This window comes from Dermacentor variabilis, chromosome 8 (assembly GCF_050947875.1).
Source record: "Dermacentor variabilis isolate Ectoservices chromosome 8, ASM5094787v1, whole genome shotgun sequence".
Classification (NCBI taxonomy): domain Eukaryota; kingdom Metazoa; phylum Arthropoda; class Arachnida; order Ixodida; family Ixodidae; genus Dermacentor; species Dermacentor variabilis.
The window spans coordinates 71928138-71951805 of NC_134575.1; the positions used below are offsets into that span (position 1 = coordinate 71928138).

The following is a 23668-nucleotide window of genomic DNA, read 5'->3' on the forward strand; positions in this document are numbered from 1 at the left end:
ACGTTCATTAGAGAGGGCATCTTCTTCTCCAATTTTTTCTAATATAAGGCGGAAGTATTATTAAGGTATAATCCTTATAAACGATGTAAAGAATGCGCAGCTTTTGTGCGACCTCACGTAATCACAACAAAATTTGCAGCGCAGCTGCTTCTGTTGATGGGCCGTAGTAGAATAATGATTGCCTGCAACCGAAGCGCACAGTTTATAAGTTTGTCGGATGCGATTTAGCAAAACTATTCATGGCTCAACCCAATTTCCTCTATAGGAAAACCAGTGTCACTGCTCTCGCTTGAAGGCACCTCAATCCTCAGTATAACGCTTGTGTATATTTGTAATTACCCTAGGAGAAATAATCTTTGCAGCCACATCCGGCATAATGCGTGCCACTCAAGAAAATCTTGAGCAATACTTTTTCCTGAAAGTGTATCTTCAACATCAACACCAAGATGAACACCAAGGTATTTTCATCGCTGCATATATCCCGTAGTATTTGTCACTTTCAAAGTGGGCGTCAAATCTTTTTTCTATCAATCTTTCCGACTTTCTTTACATTCTTTTTGCGTTGAACATCCTTTGAGTGGAATCGCCATCGCACAGAAGTCCAAATACTAATATTCTGAAGTTTCGAGCAAGGTTAGCTAGGGTTGTGTAACCTCAATTTCTTAGTTACTGAATAGGTTCCTTTTTTCATTTTTCGCAACGCTAGTCAATATTATACACATGTAAATCTAATTCCTTATTACGCACTGACTGATATAACTAAACTGTAACAATATTTAACAAGAGGAGTGGTCAACTCCGACGCTGTATACAATTTGCGAAGCCTTCTAAGCTACGTAGTTGAACTCTTTTGAACTTTAAGGCTCAAAGCTTTCCCTTCCGAGCTAAATAACCAATTACCGCTATTCGCCGCTTATTTTTCCTGCGCATTAAAGTCTCCTCTTTGTTACTGAAATTTCTACCTAATGAACTAGCTTTTGAAGCGTATATCGCACTTCTAAAGAATACTTATTTGTTTTTAGAAACATGTATCAAAATAAAAAAGAGGCACTGTTTATTAAATGCCGTCATGAAGCGTCTTGCATGCAGAGAAAGCTCGACAATATATTTGAGGTCCTCGTGTCATGCCTATAGTGATGAAGTTTCTCCCGAAAAACATTTCCGTATTAATACATTCTCAAGTATTAGATTTTCACTGCATGTGTAAAAACTTTGAAATCACTTACAACCTCACTAGAGTTGGAAATCTTGAGTAGAGAAGATAGAAAGGGGTAAGGGGAAAAGAAAATAGGGAGGGGCGATCGACTATTGGCCTTGCCCGTTCCAGGAGTCACCAGTTTGTATGTAAACAATGTTGCACGAATTTTCTAGTCTTAGTATGCCTTTGCACAACAAGAAAGCTCCAGTAGCAATGCGACTAACACAGCTACCAGCAGGTTTTGATAGAGGTAATATGAAAGGCAAGATCCCACAACATAACAAACTGCAGCTAAAGCAAATAGCCTCTACTGCGAAAGGCAGGAGCCTATAACATAGCTAGAACCACAGCAGTAAGCAACGACATTTATACTTGTGACAACGCAAAAAGATGAAAAAGAGAAAAATCTACAAATGTCTTGTCAGTAATTATAACAATGAAACAAAAGCGAAATTCGGGACATTTAAACGTCCCGACTCGATTCAGACGGCAGAAGGGACATTTATTGAAACGTAAGGACTACCCTGCTGAAATAGGGGTGGTCGGCAGCGCTAAATTCAACTGTAGCTTCATTTCGACTGTATATGTGAACGAAAACAACTGTAGTTGACCAAGATGACCACATGTTGGAGGACAGTATTCTTATGAATGCATGAAAAATGCGTGTTAGCATTTAAAAGCAAGTTGGTACCTTTGAACTGATTATAAATCGAAAAGAATTGCATTTGCCAGTTTGCGTTGCAAGTAGTATGAAAACCAAGTTTCAGGTTTCTTTCGTTCAATTTGTGATATGACAGCTGCTCCCCTGGCTATCACTTCAACTTCCCAATTTCGCCAAATTCGGGACATTTAATCATCCCGATGCTGTTAACATGGTACAAGGGATATTTATTCAAGTCGGGACGGCCTCGCTCAAAACCGCTTGATAGGCAACCTTAAATTCAACTGCGTCGTTTTCACCACATGTGTGAAGGAAAACAACTGTGGATGACCAAGAATAGAATATGTTGGAGAACTATACTCCCATGAATGCAGACAAAATTAAACTGTTACTTATTGTCTAAACAGCATCTCTGAAACCCTCGAACAGGTAGTACATAGAAACGAATGACATTTATCGAAATTTACCATTATGTGTATTTAGTAGGCGCTTCCGAGCAACAGCTACCCTTAGAAAAAATTCTTGGCTTTAAATTTAAAATTTGATGAGAGGTCGAAAGACCGTATTGGCTGTTGTACGCTCCTTGTGCTCGTGCTTGCAACTTTTCCCATTGTTTTTTTTTTGTAGCAAAACGGATGTAACACTCAATCACTCCTTCAGTCTAACCCTCGTAAATTCTTTCAGATTATCTCCCCGCCTAAGCGCCAAACCCAGCTCCATCTATCAAACAACGACAACGTACTAATTGAAACTGAAGAATGTGCTACATTCCTTAACAACTTCTTCAGATCAGTTATTTTACCCTGCTATAAACTTTAGTTCTACCGAATTACCACAACGCTGGCCGACCACAATGCCCGATATTCATATTAACGCTGACGGAATAGCTGGGCTAATACACGCTCTAATATTATCGTCCTCGGCTGGTTGCGATCAAATCAGCAGCAAATTACTTAAAGACATCATTTCCCTGTCAAGCGCAATACTTAGCTTACTTTTCCAACAATCAATCAGTGCTGGTGAAGTTCCCCACGATCGGAACAAGGCTCAAGTCATTCCCGTCCATTAGTCTGGTGATCCAACAAAAGTGTGCAACTATCGTCCAATTTCTCTAACAAGTATCCCGTTTACACTGCTACAACATAGTATAGCAACCAATCTAAAGAACTAGCTTGAATCAATTAACTTCTATTCATATCAGCATGGTTTTAGAAAACAATTATCCTGCGAAACTCAGCTCTCTGAATTCACCAATGAAATCTTGCAGTACACGGATGATCACCTACAAATTACCATCTACTTAGACTTTTCGAAGGCCTTCGACCGTGTCCCCCACAATCACTTACTTGCCAAATTATGTACTCTTGGAATCCCCCCATCAAGGATTATTTGGAACAAACATTTCTTAAAAGGACGCGCACAATACCCATCCGCTAACTCTCATGACTCACACCTTTCTGATGTTACATCCGGTGTCCCCCAGGGAGCAGGCTTATCCCCCCTGTTATTTTTAATCTATATCAATGTCCTGCAATCTAACACAAAAACCAGACTTCGACTTTTTGCTGATGACTCCGTCATCTACAACGGCATCCTTAACAGCGGTGATTCAACTGACCTAAAAAAGATATAGACACTATCGTTCATGGTATGAAAAGCGCAGCATCACAAATTACGCGTACCATATAGGATCAACTAAAATACCATGAACAGACTGCTACAAGTATCTAGGTGTTCACTTGACATCGTCATTATCATGGTTACTCACATTGAAACAATATGAGTAAACGCCTCGCGCACATTTGATTTTTTTTTTGCGTCGCAATTTGAAATCTGCATTGCCTGCTATTAAAAGACTTCCATATCAGACAGACATTCGGCCGAAACTGCAGTAAGCTTCATCTATCTGGCTCCCTGCACAAGCATATCTCGCCTACTAATTATAAGTCATATCATAAGAAGCCTACGAACACTGACATCAAGGACAACATAGGGGAATTTCCCCTATGTTGTCCTTGGTGTCAGTGTCTGTTGGCTTCTTACGATATGACTAATAAAAATCGGGCCCCTTGGTTAACTCCCTTTCTTCTTGTTGACTACGAATTATAAGCCATTCTGAGTCGTGCTGCACGCTTTATCATGTCAAACTACTCAAGTAACACTAGCATAACTGAACTAAAACGCACATTCTATCTTCCCAGTCTCCAAACACGTCGTATCATCTCGCATCTCTGCATGCTTCACTCTTTCTACATTCACCCAATAGCCAAAAACCCTCGACTACATCTTCCGCCTAGGATCTCACCTTGCCTAAACCACAGCTGTCCAATCACGCACATTCAGTGCCGCACGTCGTCGGTGAAGGATCCATTTTTTTTTCAAATGCAATAGCGGTGTGGAACACTCTTCCCGAGTGTACTGTTTCTTCCGCCGATCACATGACTTTCCGTGAAAAACTAACAATCCGCCTCACCTAGAATGTTTTGTTAAAAATGCACTTACTACTAACCCCTGTTAAGTATTTAATTGTTAGTGATTCATTCTTATGCATGGCAGTTTTTTACACAGTGATTTCGATGATAGTGCTGCTTGCTCTGTTCCTTCCTGAGTGTTGTTTCCTTGTCTAATATTCTTCTATCTTTTCTTCCTCTTTCCCTCCTTTTTCTGCGTGATGAAGAGTTCGTCCTGCATTCTATGCCCCCACCTTATGTAAGGCCTCCGGGCCTTTAAGGCTTCAATAAATGAAATGAAATGAAACAAGCGATGAATTCACGCCGCGGAGCGCCAATATTATTTCGATTCTTTGAAAATCTTCTTTTTGCGCCTCGCGAGAGAACAATCGTACAAGTGACCAAGGGATGTCTGAGGAACTGTGCTTTCTTTTATTCACACGAGGATTGTCCTAACCGCTTAAGTGATATGCTGCTGCCTCTTTATTGTCCTTCCTGATTTAATGACGGCACAATTCTTCTTCACCGCATGAACAAACGAGATACGTACTATTCTGCTTGGTACATTAACAAAATTCGCAGCCACTGCTTAAATTGTTTTCTATGCATTGCTGCAGCTGTCAGCTAGCATTGCATACAGCTGGAAACAGAGCAGGATGTGTTCACACAGGGTAAGTGTGCTCCTGACGCTGCCTGCACTGTATATTCCCTTCAGTTGCTCTGCGAAGAAATGCCGGTTGCTGCCGCACGTTTCAGAAATTTATGCTGGAATCTCTGCACGAATGTTCTACAGGGCGCATTATTTGTTTTCTTCATCAAATCAGCGCTCGGGCATACGTGAATCTTGGAGTGCACCGCCAATTAAACGCGACAGAAAAATTTATGACGACACGATAGTTCTCTGCAAACCATGCATGAACCCAGAGTGTGAGGCTCGTACTGCATTTCAGACAGCTGCTTTGACTGCTCATTCGTTTATAGTACGGAGTACCACATTGTCAGTACCAGGCAGCGATTTGAGTGCTTCAGGCTAGGGCACCTTGTTGTGTAACCAAGGTGCTTTTTTACATTATTATTTGTGGCTGTTTCGACAGTATCCGCTTAAGAATTTACTAAACAACTCTACAAGTGTGCTCCACTCAGAAGTTCTTGTTCGGACACAAGAATGATTCAGGGCTCTCAATTTACCTGAATAGCTGCGGAAGGTTTTACTCGATTAGCAATTCATTACGTTTATCAGCGGTATGTTAATGCGTAAGCTATGTTCTCTTGCGCTTATGGTATTCTCACGTTAACCGCAACAATCGCATGAGATTTAGTTCTTTTTTTTTCATTCGTCAGCACAATGAGGTACCGGTTCGCAGATGAGCACATAAATACTATTTGTGCAGACACGGACCAAGTGCATATTAGAAATATAGAACATACACGTAAGAATAGTAAAGTAGCTCAAAATAAATAAACGGAAAGGAATAATGAAAGCACATATCAGCTCTAAATAACGGCATTATATATTTTCTTACACGTGCGCGCATATATTCCACGGCGCAAGAAATAGACTACTCATGATACCACGTGACAGAGCCTTGTGACTTGGCGCCATGAGTAGGTTACTGAGAAGGCAGAGAGAGAAATAACCTTTATTCCGTGCTTGATGGGGTCAAAGGCACCCAGAGTGGCGGGAGACGGCCCATTTCGCCCCCCTCCCTTTTACGGCGGCCACTCTTTGCACACACGCACAACCATACATATATATATATATGTGTGTGTGTGTGTGTGTGTAGTCTGGCGACGTGAGCGGCCATCCGGACGACCCACAGCTGATCCTCCGGGTCGCTACTGAGCAGCATGGCCTCGCACTGATCACCAGAAGTGAGTGCAGGGTGGGTGCCATGTTTGTGGGTGCGCGCGATCTGTTGGCATGTCCAGATATAGTGATGTAGGTCGGCAGGATAGTTACAGAGCCTGCAGAGTGGTAGTGCCAAGCAAGCACTGATGGGGTCGCCATTCCTTGCATGTAGTCCACGTCGTCCCAGCACACAAATGCGCATGGAAAGTGCATAGTTAAAAGCTTCATGAAGCCATAGACACTGGAATTGGACGCATCTTGTAAGGACGCCGAACTTTGCTCATCAATACATTTCTGCTCGCAAGCAGCTCCTCAAGCGATGAGGAATATTACGGATATTTTATGTAAAGCTAAGATACCATATAACCATCTTCCGCATTGTCAGCTAAAAAGTGCGAAACTTCTTTCAAACTGCTATTAAAAACGGGAGGTTTATATTACGAACTTTTGTCATATCTCTCAGAGATAAGAGTGCGTTCTTTCTGCTAGAATGCGTTTTAAGAAACAATGATTTTTAATGTGGAATCGACATTCTGCGTCTTAGCAGCAAAAAATACCTGAAGGCCGATGCCTCGAAGTTTATCTAGCAAACCAGAAAACTTGTTCAAGCTGACGCCTTTAATATGCCTGACAGCATTTCTCTCAACCTTCTTTAATGTGACACAATTGTATAGGCGCTGAAAGACAGATCCAATTGCTTAACATGGTTTTAGTCTGAGCGTGCGTACTGTTGCGCCCACAAACCTTCCTTCTTTCCTTGGCAACAAAGCGTGCAGATAAAGATTGCTCTTTATGACAAACGCCTGTAGATGGTATATGTTAAACTTCTGGGTAGCCCTCGACAGAGCTGTACAACGTCGAATCCTTCCGGAACCCATATGCCCGTCTCCAATTACCGGGCAAGGCCACAAGAGTGTCTCACCGTGGTTAATAGCGCAGCCGGAGAATTGGTAGGGTGAGCAACAGAAAAATCATTCGTGCTAATGAAGGGAGAATATGTACATTTACGCTGTGCAGACTGCAATTTCCATCATAGAAAACTCCCCTGCTCCCAACGCCATTGCAATCGGGTTGGCCACGCGGCAGTTACAAAGGCACGATCACAGCGGCTGCGAGAAGTGTGAACAAAAGGCCATTGTGAAACGTAGTCTGGGTAGCCGCCTGAAACCCGGACAATGCGTTCATCTTATTGTGAAGCTCACGCCTCCGCTTTTTCTGGAGTATTAGGCTTCAGGGGCACGCGAACCATTTGGAATAATCGGTTCCTTGCCACACGGCCGCGGTAACGCCAATAGAAGCGCTAGACATGAAATCTTGTGATGCTTACATCAACCAAACAGCGTAGGCTTCCTAATTCATTCGGCAGCTGTGTCCTCTGCACAAATAAATAATTCACAACGACGCAATCTTGCTATATCTATATACTCGCAGCATTCTTGCGATTTAATTTCTTCAATTTCGCTATTATTCGGTGGCATAAAAGCTTTCATAACAAAATATTTGGTGCCCAGATTGGCCTTATATGTGAGACCGGGACTGCCCATTCCACCCACCCGCTGAGTGCGTTTTCGGGAGAAATTTCATTGGCAGGTCATATTGTACAAAATAGAATATGTCTGTTTCGCTAGAAAGGCAAAGCACTGTTCTCTATATCAATATGTTATACAATTAAAAGAATATTCGATGATTCATAATAATTCTGCGAACCATCTACATTGCATAAAACCTTTTCTTCATTAATAAACAAGCACGGTGTGGCACTTACGCAGAAAAACACGAACGCATGTCACTCAATCACCCTGAGCACTCACTGTCCCAACGATGACGTAATGACAACCGCTGGTCCCGCAAAGTTTGCACGCTTCTCCCAAAGCTGACGTTTCGTACTGCCGCTGGAGTTCCCCACTTCATTTGAGCGATGTCTCTAAAACTCAGATTACATGATCTCGAAAACTCGGCGCCTGGCAAGCTGTTCAATGCACCCATCTCGGCTTGCCCGTTGCCTCGCGGCAGCACCAGCTACGCTTCCAGCAAGCGGCGTGCGGGCAGCGTATGCGCTAGCACACGCACGCGCCAACGGCTGCGCTAAAGATGCAGACGTGCGCTCTGCTCTTATAGCCTAAATGTGGGGCAGCGCGGATTCATTCACCTGTCCTACAACATTTGGTGCAATGGAAGACAGCGTGCATCAAGTCACTGTTCTTTTCAGTTCGCCCTCGTGGGCTTGCCCGCGAACCCGCCGCACATCACGTGACCGTTAACATGGGGTCGTGCGGGCCGCTCGTTCTCCTAGCACTTGTACTTTATTTGGAGCGGCACCGGAGGGCCGACGGCAAAAATGAGACTTGGGTGACCGTATAATTTCTATCGCAATAAAAAAAGTAAGTGTCTAAAGGGGAACCAGCTCACAGATTGATTTTGATGTTTTTGACGCTTGTTGAGCAGTTTGCATAAGTATTGGAAGTTCTAAACCAATAATTTTTACATTGGTGCATTCAATACAAGATGTCTTGTTCTTTTTATTTCTATGAGGTTTCTGATCCTACACAGCTTATAGCCGCGACCACTCGACAGATTAGTGAAAGTATAGTCGCGATATAGCAAGAAAAAAATGTGGTGTTTCTTGCTTTTAATAATTATATGTAACTCCTAACATACTGCGAAATACTGAAGTGCTGAGGAAAGTTGTTTAAGTAGGCCTGTTGCTGCGTATATAGAAAACGAGTAGCCAAATCCTGCAAAAATATGAAAACACCTTATATGCAATGAAGGCTCTGGTCATATGAGGCCTGCTTTGTGACACTGGCCAACGGGTAACCCAAGAAATGACCAACCCTTCCCCTACCGGAAAATGGACGTAAGCGCGCACCTGACACTGATCACGGCTATGTAACCCCAAAGGCAACGGTGCCCGATTGCTTCTGCTTCTCGCTCCTTCAGCTCGGAATCTTCTTCTTGTCGCTGCCTGATTGCCTGGGCTCGGGTGCCTCTAACGGCTGGATCGGCGCGCCGATGCGAGCCCTTTCACGGGCGAGTTCTCGCCATCACTAGTCGAACGCTGCCCGTTCCTCGGGGGAATGCGCAACGCGTGACCGTCCCATCCGTTTTCTGAGACAGAACTGAACGGAAACGAAGCCGGTCGTATAGAGAAAGAAATTCAACATGAGTGGACACTCAGAAAAGAACTGGGAACAGGAAACGCGTCACGCCTAGTGTTAATCGCATCCGTTAGCTTATGCGGGGATCGGGAAAAAAAAGAATGTGAAATGAAGTTAGACAACGCTTTATTTTTTATTCTTTGCCACTAAAACTAAAAAAAGTTTTGCGTAGAAATGAATTTATGCTTTGCGACTTATTTTTCTTGCGTTACCTAGCAACAAGCTAGCGGCACGCCAGACCGTATGCATGCGTCATGCGCCAGACACTCCATCGAAGCGAGCGACGCCGGTCGCGCAAGTGAACGTCCGCCTGTTCGGCGACCCGTCTGTATTTTTTGGATGTAGCCTGATTTCCTGGGCTCCCGGCGTATTCTTGCGTCCCTTTGCATTTCGACACGGCACCACTGCACTATTGGACTAAGGCAAGGTGAGAAATTTGGTTTGACAGTATGCTACACATTTCACGCAATTTTAGCTTTTACGGCACGGAATCGAGACTTGTGACGCCGTTAGCGAAAAACAGCTCGGCCGTCCTGGTGTAATTAATTTGAGTTAATGAGTTAATAACTTGTACTGGCAGATGTTTGCGACGCTTTCTATGAGCAGCTGGGCCGTGTGGCGCAGTTTCGCGTGTAGTGAATCTTATTGGGACAAGTTTTGGCGCTTTCTCGGGCCGCCAACGTTATCGTAAGTAATTTCGCTATTTTTTGGGTACTATTCAAGCCCAGTGGCCGCGCCCGGCGTTGTGACACAGTTAGCGAAGAGCAGCTCGGCCGTGGTGACAAATATAGTTTGGCGTGTAATAAATCTTAGCGAGACAAGTTTGTGATGCTTTCTAGCGGCCCGCTTGTTTAAAACGCCACGAGCGACTGCCTGGAGTGGCAACATGGGAGGGGGTTGTTTGTGCCGGCAGAACGCGCAAGAGATTATGCCGATAAGCTGAAAAAACCCAGAACTAGAAAATCATGTCTTCGGAAATACTGAAAACACTCTTTGCGCCCACACATTTGTCTTGAGTGCGAGGAGAAGGCATTCAACGAGCGTCTAGCGTGGTCCCGCTGAGAGCCAATGTTGTGGCGACTTCTGTGTATGTAGCGTACCATCGCGTCTGCTGAGACCAAGTTGTTCTGGACACGCGCAGTCGCCCGAGTTCCTAAAGTGCAGTAAATAATGCCTGGGAATGGGGAGTGCTTGGAAATCAGACGTTTTCATATTTTGTGGTATTGGTTTCGGATAAGTCGACTATTCTCTACGCCATGTATAAGTAGAAGCGAATTGCTTTGGTTTGTAATGCTGCGCATTCACAGCTTTCGCACGCTTCTCCTCTATACGCAGTATTTCTATGAGGTCGAAACACCAAAATGACCCATGACTGTAATTTATTTTTAAGCTGATGCCGTCCGATGTAGCTTCGTACGAGAACTACTGCTGCTGCTACTACTGGCGCCACGATGTTGGATAAACACACAAAAAGCCCGGAACGAGCGTTTATATGGAACAAAACAAACATTTCCTTATTTACAAGGTATTTTGTGTCTACTTTATGAAATGGCACTTGGAACAGATACGATAGAGGCTTGTAAAGATTGTTCGCAATTATTTTTTCTAAATAATGAAACTATTCCGCACTCTGTGCCCGTGGTTATCCAGCAGAAGAAAATAAACGAAAAAAGAAACGCCGATTAGCGCAGCCGGCGTAACGCTTGCTAGCTAGTGCTAGGAACGCGTGCGCGTTTTAAAACGAAACCGGCAGGTGTTTCGTGGCCGGTGCGGTGCGCCCGATACCCTTTCCTGCCCTTTCACTCCCCGGCGGAAGCAAAACGGCTCTGTTGGTTGCGTACGTGGCGCGAGCGCGCGCCTATGCAGCTTGAATCCTTACTAATGCCTCACTCTCCGTCGCCGGCGCGGCTGCCAACTGATCAAACCGCCCTCCCGCACCTTCTCTGGGAGCAACCGGGATTTCCTTTCATTTGCTTTGCGTGAGCAGGTCAACGCCACTTGTGAGCCAATCCAAGCTTCGCTTGGAAACAATGGATGTAGATCACAGGCCGGAGCAACTCTCCCCAGATGTGCCTTCAGCGTCCTAATGTGGCACTCTGGAAGGCTATAGTACTGACCAGGCCTACTATTCTCGTGAGGGGCTGGAGAGACATTCTTGGTTAAGTGCAGAGCGCGCTGTCTTGTCAAGCTTAGCACATGGTGACAAGGCGTTCGCCGCGGAGGATGAAGTCTTGACGGTGAGGACAGCCGACGCGGGAGGGAGGGTGGCACGATAGCGTCTCGTAGAACGGCTCCGATCTAGCAAGCCCAATTGACAATTTCATTACTGTTTAAATAATGTCCTACTCTAAATACAAGTGTTGTAAATACAGCTGATTTTGCAATGGGAAGCACTGATGCAAGCTTTTCACTCTAAACAACTTCGTGGCAAAGCAAATCTCGCCAAATTCAGCAGCAGCGAGTAAATGCACTAGAACGCTCAGGGTCACCACGGAAGAGGGAGCGAAGCGAGCGGATGAAGGTGTATTTTTATTTGCTTAGATATACTGCAACACATTTCGGTGATTTTAGCAGGGTGGTACTAATGATATCATTAAAAACAAAAGAATGACGCATACTTAAAAATATAGTAGATACAGGTTATACAATAGGTACGATAGATATAAGCTATCGATGCACAAGAAACATCGATACCGTAAAAGCATCAATGCTTACTTTATGAGGAGGGGGGGCGTTTTGGAGTATTTAGCACTTTCGTTCAGAGGAAACTAGTGACAGTAGGATACAAGTATAAAGTATAGGAACAGTTCACTTCAACAGAATTCATTTGGTAAGTTCATATTCTAACTGTGAGGAAAACAATGGCAACGAGGGTGCTGAAAAATTGCATTAATTATCTAATTCCAGTCACTTATGGCACTAAGAAAGAGTGAATAATTAAAGCAATTATTGCGTGTGCGGAAACGGGTTATATTAAGGTCGTGCTTACGCGTATTTGAGTAACCAGAAGAAAAAGGGGGATAATGTCAGCCATTTCACTTTTATAATGGTCATTAATCAACTGATATAAGAACTTAAGCATTGAACAACGTTATCTTAAAGATAATGGCGCAAGTTGAGCTCTGTTTAAAAGGTCCGTAATTGAAGTCCCTGAAAAAGAGTTGTATCTTAAACGCGCCGCTCGCCTTTACACTTTCTTCTAGTTTGTTAATATTCGACGTAGTAAAAGGGTCCCATATGATCACGGCATGACCTAATACTGGTAATACAATTGATCTGTACTTGTTTTATTTGTGTTTATAAGAAGCTTGAGAGCACGCCAAAGAAAAAAAGTTTATAATTCGCATTTGTTGTTATATGTGTTATGTGCATGTTCCAGCTCAGATCATTCGTTATATAAAACTCCAGGTACTTATATTCAGTTACTTCAGAAAAAATTAAATTCGAGGGTGCGTTTTACTCCCGCACACCCATCACTTAATAAGCAGCAGGCGGTGGCATGGCGCCTCCTTCAAACAAATACATATCCGAATCCGGTGACTTACAATCATTATTACCCAGACCAATATTCGGCCAATTGTAAACTTTGTCAGGAAAGGGCGGACCTGGATCACATTATCTGGGCTTGCCCTCGGGCGCCCCGACAGGGCCAAAAAATTCAGGATAGGAAGCAGTGGGAGACCGTGTTGCTCAGCTCGGCCCCCGAAGACCAACTTTTGGCTGTCCAGCAGGCCGAGGATGCCGCTAGAGCTCAAGGGCTTCTGGCCGCCATCTAGGCGGGGTTGGCCCCCCCACGAATCTGCCGGCTATATAAATAAAAGTTATTTCTCTCTCTCTCTCTCCAAAATATGAAGCGCCAACAAAGCCAACACACAATTGAAGAAACAAACAATAACAGGGCAACGCGGTTATCCAGTTAATAAAGCGCCTTGTCCTGTTATTGTTCGTTTCTTCATGGGTATATTGTTTCTATTGGCGATTCATCGTTTGAAACCTATGAACCGACTAGCCTCACAACGTGTTCTACTGAAATATATCCTTAACGTTGTACCTAAAGGAATTTTCTTATGACTAATCGTCATGAAGTCAGTTTTATCAAAGTTATTAACCACTAGCCATTCTTCGCACCAGGAGGCTACCTTATGAAATGCCTCATTGACAGCAACTGACCAGATGTGCGGTTACCTTCATAGTATCAAACACAACCATATGCATAAAGCTTGACCTTCTCATGAATTTCTGTCAAAATATCAATATTAAACAACAGAAACTACAAAGGACCGATTACTTGTTTCCATATTTATGTATTGGTTTTGTTTTGGCAGTTACCCAGTTGTGTGGTTGTTCACCCTCGTGTAATTATTTGCGAAATAAAACATAAATAACTACGAGACTATTCTGCATATCTTTTTAAAAACGCATTAGGGATGCGATCAGGCCCAAGCCATACTTTTGTATCAAGTTTTAATAACATGTTTAATATGTCACTCTCTAAGATAACAACATCTGAAATAGCGGATAAGGAGACAGAGAGTTGGCAAGATAGCATTATCTTTTGTGTAAACTGATTTAAAGTGTTAATTAAAAGGTTCGCAGTGGACTCTGGATCATTCGATTCTTTGCCATTATCATAAAAAATTTTACATTCACTGGACTTCGGGGAAATTGTTCTCCGAAACTTGTCTTGTGAGGTAGTTATGAAATTGAGTAATAACACACCAAAGTAACGGCGTTTATCTGAAGTCACCTGCATTTCAATCTGAGATGTTAATTCAACAGTCTTTTATAACCGAAATCAATAGAAAACTCTTCCTTTTCTTTTTTAATGTTTTTACTTGCTTTCTCAATTTCAAGGTCTCCCTAGATATCCACGGGTCCTTAGTTCTAGGTTTCTTAAATATAGTTGGCACAACACATGCGATGCTTTCATTTACAATGCCTTTAATCTTGGCTCACAGAATGGTCGCACTATCAGTATTATTAGCAATCTCATCAAAATGAAAAGAAAGCATGTGAAGTATTGATTCGTCATCAGCTTTACAAAAGTTGCGAAAAGTAGACACGTTGTGTTTTTCGTTGACAGAAACATCTGATAGGGTTAACAGAACAGAAAAGTGATCGCAAATACCGGGGACCGTGTCACAAAAACGTTCATGCGCAATACTCCCTGAAATAAAGAAGAGATCTAGAATTTATTGGGAACTACCCTGGGATCCTTCTATAACAATCAACTGATTGGTCGTACTTAAAAGCGATGTCTATCATTGCCTCTGAAAAAGCCCTCAGACTGACTAATGTGCGACATCGTCAACCAATTAACAGTTAGCAGAATAAAGTCTCCTGCTAGTTTAATCTAATCACCAGGCTTCACATTTCTTGCCATATAATTTTTAAATTATATCGATGGATGAACCCGGAGGCCTGTACATAGTTCCCAAAACACATCTAATGTTATCATGATTGACTTTGCAAAAGATGCATTCAGCGTTAGATGCATCAGGCATTTTGATTAGGTTTATCGTTTACTTAAACAGAATTCACACACCACCTCCCTTTGAACCGCAGTCTTTTGTATACGCACTGGAGCCAGGTGAAACGATTTCGCTGTCATAGATTGAATCTGTCAACCATGTCTCTCATAGAATGGCTATACCAGGATCCTTTGAAAGTAGAAGCCCCTCCAATTCAACAGCCTTATTTACAACACTTCGGCAGCTGATACTGAGGTTCTTCAGCGACGAATAGGGTGGCTTGTTTTGTCAATCTCTGTTTTTGTTTCTAATGCGGCAATGGGACGCGTTGGTGTCAACTAAGAAAGCACCTGATACGCAGCAGGCAGCACAACACCAGCAGAAAGCGGTCATCGCTACGGTAGCAGTTACCAGGAAGATAGACACCAAATGGAGCATAAATGAATGTGTTTTTCGGCATGATGCCAGCATTGCTGCTGCAAGCCATTCTGTCGAAACACGGTCCGGCGCCTCCTTTTATGCAGGCGCCCTCAGTCACGTGGAGTGAGGTCACTGATATCGGCTTGCAAATTAGTGCAGTGAGGAACGAATCATTCAGGTAATCGATACCCAGAAGCAGTCCACGTGCATCGACGCGCGGCTCGAAGCTGCGCAGCAGCTCGAAATGCGGTCCTTCTCGGAAGCAAGACGTCGACGCAAGAACATGATCCAGAAGGATAGTTGTCACCTTAAGCAAAAACAGAAGTCGGTTTTTCAGCATGATGCCGCCAGTGTACAACGCTTTTTTTTTCGTAATAAAGGTCTTGTAGCGTTCGCCCGCAAGGACGACTGCAGCATCATAATTTTAGTACACTGTTAGTGCAAAGACAGCAGCCGTTTCTTCAGCTTCGGCAAAAATAAAAGAAATCAAGTTTTGCGTAGCGGTTCAAGTCGTTGAGGGCAGTTGCCATCTACGAACCGGGCTTGAGAGTGCAGAGATTGGCTGTTTTTAGTAAAAGATGTCGATGTATGCCTGAGTGGCGGCCTAGTGGGCTACTCTGGATGTTGGTTCAAGGATATGGAAAGGCTCGTTGTAAGATATGAAGACGCCAAAGAAACAGACACACACAAGAGAAGAGAACGGGACAGGGCGCCCTGTTCCGTTCTCTTCTCTTGTGTGTGTCTCTTTATTTGGCGTCTTCATATCTTATAATGAACAGCTACCAACTAGCCCAACAAGAAGTGCTTTTATAATATGGAAAGGCATAGGGACGCATCGATGTGCACAAGTATCAGCGATATGTGTGTTTGTTTTTGGCATGTATTGGACGACAAATAAATGTTCATCCAAATAACAACAACGTAAAAAAGTGCCTTTTACGCAGAGCTTTAGTTTCTTTTGATTTTATCCAATGCTCTTATAACCATCAGTCTTAGAGGTTGAAGCGGCCAAAAATACCGTCATAGTTATCCATACATGAAACTTTTGGACGCCTGCATTTAAAGGGCATTTCTTCACGCAGGCGTCACACTTTAAGACATAGGTGCAATGGAACGCTGGCGTTGTTACGCACATAATTAGGCTACAACCCCGTGCGCTGTATTAGAACTGCTTTAATCACCTCATCTGCGTGTTTCATGAGCAGAATTCTGTATTGTTTCTTAACGATTAGTCGAATATTCGAGTCCCACTGAAGGACACGCCGCATACACAAGGCATTTGAATGAATCAAATATATTTATTGCCGCATATTGCTCCAATTCTAAGTGCATTACTGTCAACATACATTGTCAGGATGGTTACGCCGAATTGTTTCATGTGCAGAATGCCACAGTTTAATTTCATTTGTACAATATGCTATGCCTATACAGTAAATACAGTTAGCACAGGCCCATTCCTCATTTTCGGCGTCTGAGACATTTACTTATACGTCCAATGTACTCGTCTGTGCTGAGAAGGCATCGTATGGTTCCATGTTGGGTCGAAACTGCTAGCGGCATTTTTCTGTTCCAGATCTTAGTTTATAAACCGTCAATGACAGGTTCTCGCGGCACTAAACACGACAGTTCTTATTCGTAAATGCTATGTTCCCTTTGTCATCACCTCCTGCTAATGAAGGCAATAGCACGGTTTCTTGGCATCATGTTAAGTAAGCTAACATAAGTTTAAAAAACCCATTTTTGTGAACAACCAGAAGATAAGTTATCCATTACACGTCTGCAACTTTCGTGTAAATGAAGCAGTTTCCACTAGAAAAAGCTGCGCACATCCGAACCAATGTTCTTTTTTTCAAATGAGAAACATATTAAGCAATAACCTCTCTTTCTTTAGGTTCAGAAGACAATCCAGGCGCATCAAATAAAGGTGAAACTCTTAGTAGGGGTGCTCGTACTAATAGTGAAAATTTCATCTGCTCAGCGGACCCCGGATATCCGTTGTCCTGTGAGATACCATGAAAGTGAGTAAATCGTTACAGCTTTAAGCACGGCACTGTTGGCGGGGTATTGTATTATACAATAATTCGTACTTTGAAGATTGAAAAAAAAAAGACCATATTACTTTGCGACGGAAGAGGCTGTGGTTTTGCCATGCAGGCTTTTCCGCTTTGCGAGCTATGAGTGAGTGACTATTTTGAACTTTTGAATGACAGATCGAGTATTGCACTACTGCATTCAGTCTTCAATTAGAATAGTCATCATGTTTCGATGAGGCATTGAGTGAAACAGGAATACTTGAAAACATGCATCGTTTTCGCAGACATTATTTCATCGACCCTACACAAAAAAACACAAAATTTTATACTATCCGCAGAGGACATAACGTACTAGAGCTCGCTGCGTCGCCCAGTCAGCCGTACTTCACGCCTTAACACGATCACTCGCTGTAAAATCTCTCACTTAGACAGGGCATTCGATAGTGGGTAGTATTTGGTACTATATAGATGCAGTCCCTGCATCCTTTACATCGGATTAAGTCAGAATACACTTCGTTGGAACATAACTTAAGAACAATGGCACCATTAGCCGCAACAATTTGTTCTAGAGAAGAGGTGCTTATTTTCACTTAGCCATCGCCGCAGGCTACACGCATGTCTGGTCGCGTCGGTGTAAACAGAAAGTAGTAGCTCCACAAGTTTACCTTAAGAAATTTTATATGACAATGCGTGGCCTCCAATTTTTCCCAAGAGCTGTGAGATTGCTAGCAATCTGTTTAATGTTTCCAAATGCTTTGGAATTTTATTGAAGAATGCTGTAGTGTCATGACGGAAACTTTTTGAACTGCCGGCAGTTTCAGTGCCGGCAGTTTCAAATCATTTGAGCATAATGATGAGCAAACAGTAAAAGATTTGCAAGGTATTGGAAAAATATTCGATATTATTCGATTCGTACTCGTTTCACTCTAAAAAATTGGTATTCAACCCCCCCCCCCCGCCCCTCTGTTCCGAGAATTTTTTTTCGCATCGTCTCAGTGCCAAACACAACATAAACCCTCTAGTTGAGCTGTGCAGATTGGTGCACGCCATTTTGTCACTTTCTGCATCTGTTATCTGCTGGTATATCGCCGTGATACACACTTGAAATACCGAGCAGGGCGTGTAGTGCTAGTGAAACGTTTAGATTTTGTTGTGCTTGCACGAAAACATACGATTGCTTGCGATCATATGACTCCTGCACTGTGCGAGAAAAACTGTGTCTCAAAAATTCAGCAGCTTATCCTTTTACACAATAGGCTCTTATGAGCTCTCAATCATAAGTCACAATGCTCACGAGTTTATTGACTTATACTCACATCATTATTCTCTTGAGTCTTTGGGTGTCAACAGAGGGCCCGTGTATGTGAGTAGACGGGTGTAAGAACATTGAGAAAGCACAGTTGAGCGTGAGTGGAATCATGAGCGAACTCGAGTGAGTACCTGTGTGTAAGTTGTTGCACCCAACGCTCTTTAGTGGGGGTGGCTGTATGTGGACCTTCGAAGAAGCACACGTAAGCGTACGGCCGGAAATTATGCTGGTGATAAAGCCCCCAAGGTTTTTGGAATAGTTTGTTTTGCAGGAGCACAGCACTTGACATGAGAATGGCGCCATCTTAAAAATTTTGACAAATACGTAAAAGCTCAGTGCAAATGTTCCCAGCTATGTACAAGGAGGTCGCCAACTGGAATGTAATCATGAACGGCTTCTTAATTAGTGTTCAATCTTTTGCGGCACCTTCATGTTATGACGATAAGATATTGGTCTTGCTTTGTATAAGCTTTTCTTTCATAATTCTATGGTTATGTGAGACGTAGGAAAATTGAAACTAAGAACATTCAGCAATTACACACTCGGTAGTATTGCTCAACGTATGTATGTAAAGTTCGCGTGAATGTTTCGAGGCAGGACGTACAGAAGTATTGCGGTGAAGTTATAGCATTGATGTAAAGCAGTGTCCATGTAGGCGTCCCTCTATGTAGTGATTGCTGTGCGAAAGATGACCCCGCGGGAAGCAATATTATGAGTATTCTTGTCAGTATTCTTGTGAGTCATTGTGTTCATGAGACAAAATAATGATAATAACGTTAGATGGGTCGCGTTGTAAAGGTACAGCGGGAGGCATTCCTCTTATGACCAGTGTTGATGACTTCCTGTACTTGTTCCTGCGAATATCTCTTGTTAATCTAAGGAGTTCGACTCGACAAAGCAATAGTACGGAAAACCGCCATAAAATTCTGTAGAAGATAATGCGGCTTTCTTCTCCTAAACATTACCTCATCTGAGAAATTTCTTGGTCATTTACTTTTTGCGGAGCCTTGACTGCAAGCATACCACATATCTCCACCACGAATAGAAAAAAAAACGAAAGAGCTGTATTTGTCCATTAAGCTAGATAGATGTTTGAGTAATTTCAGAAAATTTGTGATTTTTTCTATATAAAAGCTCACAGAAAGCCGGTACATAGTTGAGTAGACATTCTTTCAAAGATAAAAAACACGCACTGCGAAAACACGACGCAGGCAAGCGCTTGTCACGCATAATAATCAATGTAATTGAGAATTCGCGTCAGACGAGCACGAAGGGCTGTCTGTTGACTTGCCACCTTTCACCATGAAAAAAGAAAAGTAAAGACTCTAACGCCTCTTTTTATGACCAACAGTTGCAATATAACTAACAGCTGTTTGTTGTAACCTTGTGGTTGCAAATGTCATGCTACATCCTCGTATATATGGGCTTTTCACTGCTTAAATGTACTGCTTCAGTCCGTTCTTAGCTTGAATCGAGAAATAATTATTTCGGGTTACCTTACTCTTCAGAATTACGGTTGCTTACGGTTATCTTGAGGTAAGTTGTAGACTTGACTTGGCAGTCCTGTCAATTTCGCTATATGATACCATGGGACAGGGTATGTCTTCTATGACTTTCGTATGTTGCTTGATTTAGCGATGAAAACAGCCAACGTTTCAGCCCAACTAGCCCCAGCCCGAACACCTGCAGTGCTCTCAACAAAGCCTTCTCTGATGGAACAATTTAATTTCTAAGCCGTATCAGGTGACTACCAGCAAATTGCATCGGTGCCAAGGTCGCGAATTGTCCAACCAGACATTCAATACTGTGAACTTGTTTTGTGAATAACAGCGTGCGAAACACAAAGGGCAAATGTAAGAGAAACATACACCGTGCTGTGTAGGTCGCTTCTCCGTTCTTCTCTTGTTTTTGTACGCGCTGTTATTTGACGATCATGAATGGCCAGCTAACCCGAATTTCAGCTGTCCCGAAGTAGCTTTATTAAGGCATGTAGTGCATGTGAGCATGTGGGCATGTGTGTACTCCATTCAGCTAGTCTTATTCAGCAATGTTGATCCCGATACGAATTCGTGTCTTGTTGGCTGCGGAATTCTTTGGCTGAGCATGCTGAAGGGCGCTACATTTCTTACAGCAGTGGCTGAATTCTTGTTAAGATAAAAGGAGGAATTGTCGCAGAAGTCTTCTTTGATGGCTTTTTGCGAGAATTTGATGTAATATCGCCGTTGAATGCATTATGGCAGGACTGATAAGTATGGGTACCTTTAGTATGACCAGATCTGCAATATGTTTGGCGCAACTAGATGTCTCACTTCTCATGGCACAGTATAGGGGACACTATATATGTCAATTCAATGTACATAATAAATTACGTGAAACCGCACAGGGTAGCTCAAGGTCTCTATGTACTATACATACAAACCGGGTATAACGAAAATTCTTGAAGATGATGCTTACATTTCCAATAAAAGGGAGTCTAATACAATGTTCCTTGATTCTCTTTAGGTGGGTGCTTTTTTCTGGGATACTTTATTCCAGCTGGTCAAAGTATGGAAATTCGAAACCCCTGTGTCTTTATTTCTTGTTCTACGAATGGACTGACAGTTTCAATCACAGGGTAAGTAGTTGCTAAGCGTAGTTTCTTGGACAGTATGCACGTGCTTGTAAGCATCACATTTAGGCACTGCTCAAAATACTCGTTTTTACCTAACTGCATATGACTTCCGATAAAATTCCCTTTCTTTGTTTGTGTCCTAAGAAAATATGTTGATGTAATAACTGCGTGGTTTCTCCTAGCGCAGTGAATCTGGGGTCGATCTTACGAAGCTTTTCCTTCGTAAGTACTCTTCGCATTGACTCTAATATTAACCAGCATCAGTACTGGGTAGGAGTAGCTCTGAAAAGTAAATATACCATAATAGCTTTATTTGAATACAGGCCCAGAGCACTAACACTTCTTTCATTTCAACAGACACCGTATACAACTTTTCACTCAGAGATGACAACAGCCGGTGTTACAAACTTTCCAGCTTAGTGCCATGCTAGGGTCCTGAATGATAACATTCCCGTGTAATTTAACTTTTCAAGGCGAAGCCTTCTTTGACTAATTACAGGCTTTTCGCAGTGAGCGGGTAGGTTTCGGTGTGCCATTGTGTAAGCCTCCTTGAAAAGGAAAATATTTACCCGACATTGGAATGAGCTCTAGTCTTCGAGCACAACATGTCAATTCTGTAATAATTGGGCTACCCTTTCGCCTTTTCACACACACGCTTCTGTCAATCCAAGGCCAACTATTTTTCTGATAGTGCTAGGGCTAACGTCACCTTACAAGCGCATAATTCACGATGAGTGCAAGTGCGCTTGAAAGCGCGGATGGGTGCTTAGAGCTCTTGAAGGCCACGAATGAAGGAAGTGAATGCGCCCCTAAGAGCCAGCTTTACAATAGTCCTTCGAATGCCTCCCGTCACACAGCATCAAGTTGCTTATAAAAGCGAAAGCATTCCAGTTTCCGCTGATCTTATTTTAGGGCAGCTTGTGCTATGACAGTCTTTGTTGTGTGTAGCGGCCTTTGGAATTTTTCCGACAAGTCTCAATCCTTTCCTCGTAGCACCTACCGGTGCATCAAAGCTATGCGACCTTGTAGCGCATTCGGTATAGCTAATCTTAACGAAACAAGTTGCAATATTTCTTCTCCAGAGTACAATAAATCTTATACCACTCGCCTAGCTCGCGGCCACGCCATAACTGTTGCCGTCATGTAGTATTGCTCCTGTCTTAACACAGGTGCTAGACTCACGCATAAACAGTGGCTCGCCTTTCAAAAGATGGTCCAGTCCATCGGGTAACGCTTTCCCGGAGCCCAAACACTGCTCGATAGCAATGAATGCTCAACATGTTTTGCATACCATAGATCTCCACAGGTCGAGGGATCTGCATACTTCTTTGCCAATCATAGTCATTAAACAGATGTAAATGCACTATTATGCTTTTATTGTTAAGCGGTGTTATATACAAACTCAACAATATATGATAAAAATTATGCAATTTCGTGCGTCGCTTGAGTCAGCGTTATCCAAACCATTTTGCAGAACGCTTGCTATACAGCATTGTTTGGAGTTTCGAGAACTTTCGCCAAATAGATTAACGTGTTTGTGTAGACCGAGTAATAGGGTGCGTAACGCGAGCGTGTGCGTGACGACCACATCGAGAGGGCGGTGACGTGGATGACGATAGTGTGATAGCGACAGTACTGGCATGAAGACTGTTAATTTGTGCTTGGGCCTTGAGACCTCACAACCGGCTTCCTTACCTGTCACTATCCCGAATGCAGTGCAGTGTCGCGCAGCTTGTACGCAGTGCTAAGCACTACGAGGAAAACGCCGCGGGATGAAAGCTGATATTAACGGCGTGCAGTCAACATGGGGTAATGAAATTAGAAAAATTGCAGACACGGCTTGCAATCAGCTAAAACAGGGCAGGGATACGTCGTAAAATGTGTGAGTGTACGGGGCGTGAACTATCATGCACCAAGATTGAACAATATGCAAATGCCACGTAGCTGGACAAAATCGAGGTAATGTTGTTTGCCGTCGCTTGGAGATACTCGGATGATTTTTTTCAAATTCCGCCTAACTACACAATTAGTATTCATTAGTTAATCATCGTCTCTAATAACGAAATTAGTTGAAAAGTGTCAATGAGAAAATTGCAGAGCAACATCAAGAACGCCCGATACTGCTTTCTGTTGCTCCATACGTGGTGCATAAAAGTATTTTTGCGAGCGTGAAAGAAGCCCACGAATACACGCAAAGAGCTTCGAGCGGACAGTCACGCGGCAATTTTGCCAGTATTCGCGGGCTTCTTTCACGCTCGGAAAATCACTTCCACTAAGCACGTACTGAGCAAAGGAAAGCAGTATTGGGAGTTTTCCATGTTGATCTATAATTTCTTATTGACACTTTTCTTCTAATTATAATGTTTGAGAAGTTGATGAAATATTTATATCTAAATATGTTATTAGGCGAAATAAAATAATACTATCGGCTTTAATGAGAGCAGAGTATGAGGACGAAGCAGGTTGGCGTGTTGTGAAGAGAGGAGGATGTGCTAATGAGCAGACAAA

The 23668-nt window shown here is 42.9% G+C and overlaps 1 long non-coding RNA gene across 1 annotated transcript in view; it reads left to right on the forward strand.

Moving 5' to 3' along the window:
* The window catches only part of LOC142590323 (uncharacterized), a 246836-nt gene that overhangs the window by 216783 nt on the left and 6385 nt on the right, over positions 1-23668 (forward strand). The window contains exons 4-5 of the long non-coding RNA XR_012830073.1: positions 17099-17225; positions 21052-21163. This is a non-coding gene — a long non-coding RNA (uncharacterized LOC142590323). The remainder of the gene's footprint in view (positions 1-17098; positions 17226-21051; positions 21164-23668) is intronic.